Genomic DNA, 12,117 nt, shown 5'->3' with positions numbered 1-12,117 from the left:
AGCGGGACGTCGATAGGATGCAGAACTGGGCTGAGAAATGGCCGACGAAGTTCAACTCAGATCATTGTGAAGTAGTTCATTTCGGTAGGTCAAATTTAAAGACAGAATATGATGTTAATAGTAAGACTCTTGGTAGTGTGGAGGATCAGCGACATGTTGGGGTCCGGGTCCATAGGACACTCAAATCTCCACCGCTGGATGATAGTGCTATTAAGAAGGCGAATGGTGTGTTGGCATTCATCAACCATAGGATTGAGTTCAATAGCCTTGAGGTAATGTTACAGCAATACAATACATTTGTTAGACTCCACTAAGAGAACTATGTTTCGTTCTCGTCACCTCACTACAGGAAGGATGTAGATACTATGGAGAGAGAGCAGAGGAGATTTATATGAATGTTGCCTGGATTGGAGAGCATGCCTTGTGAGAACAGGTTGAGTGAACTTGGACTTTTTTTCTTGGAGCGAAGAAGGATGAGGGGTAGCCTGATAGAGGCATTGATCATGTGGATAGCAAGAGGGTTTTTCCAAGGGCGTAGTTTTCCAGTGCTTGGAGGAAGATACAAAGGGGATGGAGGTGAAAAGTTGTTCACACAAAGTGTTGTGGGTGCGTGGAATGCAGTGCCAGCAACAGTGGTAGAGACAAACACAACAGGGAATTTTTAAGAAACTCTTAGGTAGGTACCTGGACCTTAAAAAAAATAAAGGATTTTGTGGTAGGGAAACTCTAGGCTGCTTCTAGAGCAGGTTACATGGTCGGCACAACACCATGGGCAGAACGGCCTGTAATGCGCTGCAGATTTTCAACAGTATGTTCCATTTTCTATGTCTTACGATAGTAAGATGTATTGATGATGTTTTTTCTTCAATGGGGATGGTGTTTCTCTAATATTTTATCTTCCGCCTGTTAGCCCGTGGTTCACCTTACTGCTTCGGCAAATGTCACCAAAACCATTAAAAAGCCGCATTTGAAGAAAATGACATACTTAAAGCGGAGCCATCTGGACTCGAACTGCTCGATTTCGCTGACCGGGTGGCTCCGTCTGCATACTCCCCTTGGTAATGCAATACTCGAACTGTTCGGGGGCACCGATGGCGTTAGAATGAAGGTCTGGCTACTGCGGGAATCCTTCCAGTGTTAGCGGGAGGATGTTGGCGAAAGTAGGCAATCCAACGATGAAGAGTGATTGGTCAGATAAGGTCAAACAAATTATCCTCTGACTCCTGGTTTATCCTCCATCCCCTTTTCAATCAAAAGTTGCATAAACCAGTGCAATTATGCCGCAGTTGTGATAAGAAATCGCCTTCATATATGGATCCATAAGCAAATACTGACGACGATAGTATACAATCAATTAAGAATCTGAAAAATGGTTAAGGCTTTTATTATCAAAATTCAATCCGTTTAAATTCAACTTTAACAAATAAATTTGAGAAGCATCCGTCGTACTTGGGGACTCTGGGACCAGAGGACACAGCTTTAGAATGCAATGACTTTCCTTTAGAACAGAAATGAAGAGAATTGTTTTCCAGTTGGATGTGGTGAATTTATGAAACTCATCGCCACAGACGTCCTTGGGGACCGAGTCATTTGGTATATTTAAACCTAATAACGCAATGTGGTTGATTGGATCTTGATTAGTTAGGCTATGGGGGGAATGTTCAGGAATGGGGTAGAGAGAGATGATAAATCAGCTGTAATGGCATGGAGGAGCCATTTTAGGCTGTATAGATGAATTTTGCTACAATGTCTTATGGATCAAATATAAATGATAAAATTTTAGTTTTCATATATATTTAAATTCACAACCTTTTGAAAATATGAACTGATGCAGAAGCCAAGAAGAAGTCTGGTAGTTCATGACCTGCGGCGCTTGCGTGTTTCTCTGTTTAATGATGAAGCAGCATTTCATTTGGAGTCCAGTTTGCTAATGAGTCACACACATTGAAATAACATGCACTGCCGACCTGGGGCAGCTTACCACCTGTCGCATCTCCTGTAAATGCTGGATAGTTGGGCACTTAGATCCCAAAAGCCGGTTCTTATCCCGAAACAACAGAGGCCTGGGGCGGGAGCGGGCGGCTGAGGACCACTGATCTCCGAAAATCAAGATTACAAAGGCAGTACTTGGTGCAGTTTTTTGGAAGTTTGACTGGCACTCATCGCTAAGTGAGAATACGAGAACCGAGTTATCTTTTAAATCAGGTCCGCACTCAAGATTAAAATGGTGAAACTTTGCAACAGCTTTTCCGGAGTGGGACTACGACTAATCGCTCAGTGATAATCACTCGAAAGGGTGAACGGATAAGAACATAAAAAAATAAAAGCAGCATTAGGCCATCTGGCTCATCGAACCTGCTCCATCCTTCAAAAAGATCTTCGCTGATCTGGCCCTGGTCTCTTCTCTAACTGCCTGTCTTTTCATCATAACGCTTAATGCCTCTCCTGTGCAAAATCTACCGAACCTTGTCTTAAATATATTTCCTGAAGTCACTAAGAAAAACGCAAGCAGAATTGGATCGGTCATTCTTGTAAGTGTGGCAGTACTTAGAGTGTCTTCAGCTCACCGGCATTCTCGACATCGGCTCAGGCGAGGTAAAGTATCTGACAAGTTTCAAATTTTGTTCTTAATTCTTCATTCCTGGTCTTTGAGGACAGCGCCGTGAATGGCAACATGAGCTGTGTTTTGTACTGTGTTTTAGAGGTGGGAATTCTGGGTGACCTCCAGTCTTCCGGATAAACACATCTGCACCAGGTGATGCAAGCTGAAGCTCTCTGAAGTCGGATCGAGGAACAGGAGCTGCAGCTCGAAGACCGGCTCGTACTGGAGAATGAGGAGGTGACTGACAGGAGATACAGGGAGGTTATCGCACCCAAGTAGCAGGAGACAGTTAACTGGGTGACTCTCAGTTGCAGGAAGGGAAAAGCACAGCCGGTAGGAGTAACGCTGTGACCATTCCCCTCAACGACAACTATAACAATTCAGATACTGTACGGGAGAACACCTACGAGGAGAGAGCCGCAGTACCGGGTCTCTGGAATTGAGTGTGGTGCTGTGGCTCAGAAGAGAAGACAGATGAGGAGGAGTGCAGTGGAGAGAGGAGATTCCAGAGAAAGAAGAATATAAACGAGATTCTTTGGGCTCGATAGAGACACTCGGATGTTCCCAGGAGTCAGGATCTGGGATGTCATAGCTGTTTCAGGCGTTCTAAAGGGTATGGATGAGCAGCCAGATGTCCTGTTTCTTAATAAAACAAATATAGAAACAAGGGGAAGGTTTAGAGGAGAAGTTTTAGGGAGCTTGATAGTAAGCTGAAAAACATTACTTCCAGGGTAGTAATTTCTACATTGCTGGCCGTAATTGGTCGTTTACGATCATTTGTATGATCGTGATGGTCGGCGGAGGGTTATGAGGTGCTCTAGGGTTGTTTTGAGGTGACAGACTTGCAGGCACTCTGTGAGCCACATGGAGAGGATATTGATGGGCTCACAGAGTGCAATCACTGATTACATCACCTTCTGTGTGGACTGCAATGTTCCTACAAGAACTGTCCTTTGTTAATCAATTAACAAGCCATGGGTGACAAAGGACATTAAGGACATCCTGAACGCTGAAAAGAGGGCATTTAGAGATGGAAATAGGGAGGAGCTGAGGGCAATACAGAGGGACCTGAAAGCCAGGATCAGGGAGGCTAAAGACAGGTACAGGATGAAGCTTGAGTGGAAACTCCAGCGGAACAACATGAAAGAGGTTTGGCGGGGATGAGGACCATCACTGGGTTCCGGCAAACTAGCAACAGAGGAGCAGAAAACAGTATTGACATGGCCAATGAACTTAACCTGTTCTTTAACAGATTTGACATTGTGGCCCCTGCCCATCTCACACATGAGCCATCTGTTGTCGGCCCCCAACCAACATATATTCCACTCTCCCCTCCGACCCGTCCTCACAGTCCCCCACCCTGCTCTCATGACTATACCCTTTCCCCACACGAAACCACCACGGTGGTCTTCACGGCTGAACGGTTGAGAAGACAGCTGAAACGTCTCAACGCAAACAAGGCTACAGGACGGGATGGTGTCAGTACCAGGGTGCTCAAAGCCTGTGTCCTTCAGCTATGTGGAGTACTTCGCCATGTAATCAACCTGAGCCTGAGGCTCCGGAGGGTTCCTGTACTGTGGAACATGTCCTGCCTCGTCCCTGTGCCGAAGACGCCGCGTCCCGCGGCCTCAGTGACTACAGACCGGTGGCAATGATCTCCCACATCATAAAGACCCTGGAGAGTCTTGTTCTGGAGCTGCTCCGGCCTATGGTCAGGGCACACTTAGATGCCCTCCAGTTCGCCTACCAGCTCCGACTAGGAGTTGAGGATGCCATCCTGGACAAGCCAGCGAGTACTGTGAGGGTCATGTATTTTTGACCTCTCCAGTGCGTTCAACACCATCCGCCCTGCTCTGCTGGGGGAGAAGCTGACAGCGATGCAGGTGGATGCTTCCCTGGTATCATGGATTCTTGATAACCTGACTGGCAGACCACAGTACGTGTGCTTGCAACACTGGGTGTCCAAAAAGAGTGATCAGCAGCACTGGGGCTCCACCGGGGACTGTCTTTTCTCCCTTTCTCTTTACTATTTACACCTCGGACTTCAACTACTGCACAGAGTCTTGTCATCTTCAGAAGTTTTCGGATGACTCTGCCATAGTTGGATGCATCAGCAAGGGAGATGAGGCTGAGTACAGGGCTACGGTAGGAAACTTTGTCACATGGTGTGAGCAGAATTATCTGCAGCTTAATGTGAAAAAGACTAAGGAGTTGGTGGTAGACCTGAGGAGAGCAAAGGTACCAGTGACCCCTGTTTCCATCCAGGGGGTCAGTGTGGACATGGTGGAGGATTACAGATACCTGGGGATACGAATTGATAATAAACTGGACTGGTCAAAGAACACTGAGGCTGTCTACAAGAAGGGTCAGAGCCGTCTCTATTTCCTGGGGAGACTGAGGTCCTTTAACATCTACCGGACAATGCTGAGGATGTTCTACAAGTCTGTGGTGGCCAGTGCTATCATGTTTGCTGTTGTGTGCTGGGGCAGCAGGCTGAGGGTAGCAGACACCCACAAAATCAACAAACTCATTCGTAAGGCCAGTGATGTTGTGGGGATGGAACTGGACTCTCTCACGGTGGTGTCTGAAAAGAGAATGCTGTCTAAGTTGCATGCCATCTTAGTCAATGTCTCCCATCAACTACATAATGTACTGGTGGGCACAGGAGTACATTCAGCCAGAGACTCATTCCACCGAGATGCAGCACAGAGCCTCATAGGAAGTCACTCCTGCCTGTGGCCAACAAACTTCACAACTCCTCCCTTGGAGGGCCAGACACCCTGAGCCAATAGGCTGGTCCTGGACTTATTTCATAATTTACTGGCATAATTTCCATATTACTATTTAACTATTTATGGCTCTAATACTATTTATTATTTATGGTGCAACTGTAACGAAAACCAATTTCCCCCGGGATCAATAAAGTATGACTATAACTATGACTATGACTATGTGAAAACGCTCCAGTAAAGTAAGAAGAGCACAATTTCGCAAGTGAATGCGTGGCTGCGGAAAGGGGCGAGGGAACAGAGGCTCAGTTATGGATCATTGGGATTTTTTCTTGAAAACGGAGGACCGGTACAGAAGGGCGGATTAAGAGTGAACCAGAGGGGGATCAACATCCTTGTAGGCACGTTTGCTAGAATTTTTTTTTTCCGGAGGGTTTAAACTAATATTTCCTGTGATAGTGCAGAGGATCGGGAACTGGGTAACAAACAGAGGCAGTGCGTAATCAGTCTGCAAGCAAGGAGAGGCTGATCGTAGGGCAAATTGCAGAAGAGAAGGATGAGTTACAATTTAAATTACAGACAAAATAGAAAAGGATGAATATAGGTCTTAAGGTGTTATATCTCAATGGCTGTTCTCTGTGGAATAAGGTAGATAGAAAAGTGACAGACTGGCATGTATGACGTTGCGGGCATCACTGAATCCTGGCAGACAGAAGATCACAGCAAAGAGCTTGATGTCAACTGTACACATTATGTCCAAGGGACAGGCAGGTAGGCAGAGGGGTTTATTTGGCTCTGTTGGTGAAAGCAGAAATCAGATCATGAGAAAGTGGTGGCATAGGGTCGGAATGTGTTGAGTAATTGCGGGTAAAGCTTAGGAATTGCAACGGTAGAAATACCCTGAACAGTAGGCAAGATGTGGGCTACAAATTACTACGGGATATAGAAACTGCATATCAAAAGGGCAATGTTGGAATATTCATGAGGGATTTTAAGATGCAGGTAGCTTGGGAAAATTAGGTAGGAGCAGAATCGTTTAGGGACCACCTGTAGAAAAGGCGACTTTCTAGAGCAGCTCGCATTTGACGCCACAAACGGGTCATTTGTCCCGAATTGGATGATATACAATAAAGCGGATTTTATTAAACAGCTCACGGTAAAGAGATGTTTAGGCGTGGTGATCATCATATGATAGAATTCACCTCGGAATTTGAGAAAGAGAACCTGATTTCAGTTGTATCAGTAATACAGTGGATTAAAAGCAAACACATGGGGCAAGAGAGAGGAGCTGGCCAAAACTGGCGACGACAGGGATGCAGTGGTTGGACTTCCTGGAAGCACATCTGAAGACGCAGGGTATGTAGATCCCAAAGAGCAAGAAGTATTCCTTATTGTCACAACCGTGGCTGAAAAGAGAAGTCAAAGCAAACATATAAAAAAAAAACAAATAGGCGGCAAATATAACAAAATTACTGAGAAGTTAGAAAAATATTGTCAATTAAGAACTAACAGAAGACAACTAAAATAAGTCATTTGAACAGCACGGTGGATACCACAATGCTCTAAAGTTACAGCGACTTGGCTTGAATTTCCGCCGCAATCTCTAGGAATATCAATTCCTAGTACTTCAAGGCACATGATAAAATTGACTGCAGTCAACATGGTCTCCTTCAGAGAAAACTCTGCCTGGTAAGTCTGTTGGTATTCTTTGAAAAAATGCCAATCAAGATAGAGAAAGGAGAATCAGTGAACGATGTCATACACACACTAGATCAGTAGATGTTTGAATTTTCAGAAGGGCTTTGACAAATTGTCACACATGGGGTTGCCTATCAATTAATTAACTCATGGCGTTACAGGAAAGATAACAGCGCGGATAAAATAGTGGAGGTAAAGGTATGAACTGTGCTTTTGAAAAGAGAGAGAGAGAGAGAGTTGTTCAACACCAGACACCTTGTTATTAAGACAGAGAGAGAGAGAGGTGAAGACTGCTTTGAGATGGTGTTATGCTTTCTCTGCAGCAGGTTTCTACTTTGCAAGGACATTGGCAGATTCTGTGTTTTTACAGAGAGAGAGAAGGGAGGAGCTACTTGATGGACAGCTGCTGTTCAGCACGGTGAAATAAATAGAAGTCAGCCGATACACTGACAGACACATGATTTTGGGCACTGAATGAGCTTTGTTGTGCCAACAGAAAAGTTGGGTTTTTGGAGGATCGATCAGGCGGATCGATCAATGGCTCTCGCTGTGTGAAAAGGGTGTGACCGGTGGGGAGTTATTCGTGCGTGCAACCCTTGCCTGGATTGATAATTCCACCACAGAAGAACGGTCCCCTTTGCGGTGGTCACAGTGGGTAACATTTAAAGGATTTGGGAGGACAACGGGAAGAAAGAAGGCGTCAGCTCACCTGAAGACTCAACCCTCTCTCTCTCTCTCTCTCTCTCTCTCTCTCTCTCTCTCTCTCTCTCTCTCTCTATCACCACTCAACTCCATACCAGGAACTTCACTGAACTTTACTCATCATCGTGCTACTATCTATTTGCCCCTAGACTTGAAGAAGATGGTTTTCATATATTTCCACACTTATACATATCTAATCATTGCTAACCTGTTTTATATATCTGATTTTATATTGCTGTATTGTGTAGTTACTAATAAATGCCATTAGTTAATAGCAATAGCGGACTCCAGAGTGTTTTTCATTTCTGCTGGTTCTTTAACCCGTCACGGGGCACGTGGCAATAAGACACTGGTGACGTCTTACCTGGAGTATTGTGAGCAGTTCTGGGCCCTTTATTCAAGGAAAGATATGCTGACATTGGTGAGGGTTCAATGCAGGCTCAGAAAAAAAAAATTCACGGATTGAAACATAGTCAATGAAGAGTGTTCAATGGCTCTGGGCCTTTTCTCAATGGAATTCAGCAAAACGGGAGACATAATTGAGTCCTATCGACTGTTGAAAAGCCTGTAAACAGTGGATGTGGAGCGTACAGTTTCTATGGTGGGCAAGTGTAAGACCAGAGCACAAAGCCACGGTTTCGAGGGGCGTCATTCTTTGAACGAACATGAGGAGATTATTTTTTAGGCAGAGAGTGGTACGTTTGTGGAATGTGCTGCCACGGCGGCTGTGGAAGCAATGTCAAAGGGCTTATTTAAGGCAGAGGTTGATGATTCCTAATTACTCTGGGCAGGGAGAGAAGCAGGGAGGAGGCAAGAGATTAGGACTGAGAGGGAAAATGGATCAGACATGATGAAAGTGCGGTGCAGACTCGATGGACCAAAGGATACAATTATTATCCTATATCTATGCTCTTAAGGTAATCAGTACTGAGCCATAGATATTGGAAACTGATTAGACTCTGAAGGACTGTAGTTCTCCCATCCTCTTTTGACCTCTGGGATTTAGAACATAGAACATAGAATAGTACAGCACAGTACAGGCCCTTCGGCCCACAATGTTGTGCCCACCCTCAAACCCTGCCTCCCATATAAGCCCCCACCTTAAATTCCTCCATACACTGTCTAGTAGTCTCTTAAACTTCACTAGTGTGTCTGCCTCCACCACTGACTCAGGCAGTGCATTCCACACACCAACCACTCTCTGAGTAAAAAACCTTCCTCTAATATACCCCTTGAACTACCCACCGCTTACCTTAAAGCCATGTCCTCTTGTATTGAGCAGTGGTGCCCTGGGGAAGAGGCTCTGGCTATCCACTCTATCTATTCCCCTTATTATCTTGTACACCTCTATCATGACTCCTCTCATTCTCCTTCTCTCCAAAGAGTAAAGCCCTAGCTCCCTTAATCTCTGATCATTACTGAAGGCAAATGCAGTGTTGGCATTAATTTCATGAGGGCTAAATTATAGAAGCAAGAGCTCAATGCTGAGGCTTTATAAAGTATTTGTCAGACATTACATGAGGGGTTTTGAGCAGTTTTGTGCCGCTATCTAATGCTGAATGTGCTGACGTTCGAGAGCGTCCAGAACAGGTTGACAAATATAATCACGAGGAATGCTTGTTGGCTCTGGGTCTCTGCTCGCTAGAATTTAGAATAATGAGGAGCGATCTCATTGAAAACTATCAAATTATGAAAGACACGTACAGAGTGGATAGGTAGAGGATGTTTCCTCTCATGAGGGAACCTGGACCAGAGGGCACAACCTCAGAATAGAGGGACGTCGATTTAGAACAGAGATGAAGAGGATTTCTTTTTAGCTGAAGTGTGATGAATCTGTGGAATTGATTGTCACAGGTGACTGCGGAGTATGTGCCATTGTATGTACTTAAAGCAGAGGCTGGTAAGTCTTATGTTAGCTAGGGCGTCAGAGATTACGGGACAAGGCAGGAGAATGGGTTTCTGAGGGGGTATAGATCAGCCACGGTTTGGTAGAGCCCACTCGCTTTGATGAATGGGTAAATTCTGTTCATATGTTTTGTAACCTTTTCATCTTTTACTGTTACGTGTTATTTATAAAGGTCATATATTTCCGTCAGCGAACTGAACTTCTTCTATGAATGCCTTGAACCATGTTTCAATTTAGCAGTATCTGTGGAGGACTAACTCTATGCATTCTTGTTTTTATACTACAGAGGGGCAACACTTAAAGCTGTCAGGTGGAGGCAGCCCTTGTGCAGGGCGGGTGGAGGCAAGCAACTACTTACCTAATTTCGTGATCCTCTGTGGTCGTAATTGGGGTATGAATGAAGCCGAGGCTGTGTGCAATTTCGCCGGCTGTGGTGACGCCGTATCTGCATCAGGGAGTTCACAATTTGGACAAGGACAATGGTCCGTTTTCCAAGCAGAAGCTCATTGTAATGGTACAGAGGGCGACCCTTGGAGGTGTGAATGGAGAATCTTAGCTCACCCTAACTGTTCTAAGGAAAGCGAGACAGCCGGCGTTATTTGTTCAGGTAAACTCCTATTTATTGTATTCTGCATAAAATTGGAATATCGGAACAGGCCACCGAAAACACCGAAGGACATAACTAGGCAAGAACTAATCGTTTATCACAAATACTACCGATCAGAATGATGGCTGAAAGCTTTATGTGGCCATTTTATTGCAACTAACCGATTAGACAATTCAATGTCCAGACAAAATTCTGATGTAGAATCGAACGTAAAAAGATCGAAAAATGAAGCAGAGGAAAAGTAGATATTTAATCCGAATGCAGAAGGAAGAGATCCACGTAGCAGCTGGATTTATCAAGTAGTAAATACAAAGAAGCGGGTGGGCATTTATTTATTTGCTTATTTAGCGTTACAGCGCCCTTCCGGCCATGGCCTGGTTGCCCAGCAACCGACCTACTTAATCCAAGTCTAATCACAGAACATTTTACAATTTGAAATTAATTAACTAGCTGGCTAGTCCGTCTTTGGACTATGGTGGGAAATCGGAGCGCCCGAAGCAAGCCCCCGCTGTTATTGAGGAACATTGAGTAATATAAATAGCGCACTTATGTGTAAACGCAATATTTAATGTGTGATCTCTGTGAAAGATTATAACAAAATTTCGGCAAATTACTATTTTGGCAACAGTTGTGAGGACATATACAGCAAGTAAGAAGAGGCTGACTGTATATGTTTAGCAATTCTCAGAGACCATACTTGTCACAGACAAACCCGTTGCCTTATAAACCGCGATGCATACAGAATGTATATTTTTTACACTGCGTAGCTTAAACGGGACTGAAACAGGGAGGGGGCAAAATTTTTGGAAATGCGCCGAACTGTTGATCTGCACAGGAGTTAAATTCACGGCCTGGGAGAATATTCGGCCCATATGTTATCCGTGTTATCATCCTCCGGACGACAGGTCTTACATCTGTAACGGTGACTCTGCATTCAGCTACAATTCAGGCCGCGGGGCGGGTAGTGGCATTGCAATCCTTTCCCGTTTTCAACGTGTAAGTAATGCGTTAACCTCTTTGGGCAAGTATGCATTTGCCGGTAATGCTGCCAAACCTCGTTTTATGGTCCGGTATAGCATGCAAGCCGTGCCACGACTGACGGCTGGAATGACACTCGTGGTTTGTCTAGTACAGTATAGTCTTTTTGGCATCCATGAGACCCTACCGGAGGCCGTAACTCGACTTCTTGTAAAGATCGGAGTCGGCTGATTTGAATATTGCAGACCTCAACGTCATCAGTCAGTTTAATCATGATTTCCGGCTTCACGGCAAGATTATTCAGTTTAGTACAGTGTCTTCAACACATTTCCTGATAAAGCCGGTGATGGTAGTGACAAACAGATCCAGGTAGGTAGCTGCAAAATTAAACATGGGCTAGTGTACGCTCTCAGGCACAAAGAAGAGCATCTGTTTCCCTGAATCAGCACTTAAGTAAATTCTGCAGTAAATCCTCTCATTTCAGCTTCTGCTTCTATGTACGGACAAGAAACACTCTCAGGTGGTATGATTTACCAAAGTAAACACGGTTAGATCTGTTGGCTTCGCTGCGGGATTCCAAATGAGTTGCTAGTTGAGTCAGCAGATGATCTCAGGATCCTGGTTAATCTCACTATCAAGGATCCGCCATGACTGAATGGCGGAGCAGACTCGATGGGCCAGCTGGCCTAATTCTGCTCCTCTGTCTTATGGTGCTATGATCTTATGGCATATGGAAAGTCCTGCTTTTTGTTGTTGTTGTTTTCCGTCAGCAGTCTGGTGCAATACACAATAATAAAAAGTATACAAATTATAATAACAAAAAAAATATAAAAAATGAATTAAAAAGGAAATAAAACATCACAAAGAGCAAAGTAGTATACATGGGATCTCCGGC

The sequence above is a fragment of the Mobula birostris genome, chromosome 4 (assembly GCF_030028105.1).
Source record: "Mobula birostris isolate sMobBir1 chromosome 4, sMobBir1.hap1, whole genome shotgun sequence".
NCBI lineage: Eukaryota > Metazoa > Chordata > Chondrichthyes > Myliobatiformes > Myliobatidae > Mobula > Mobula birostris.
This window is presented reverse-complemented; position numbering follows the sequence as displayed.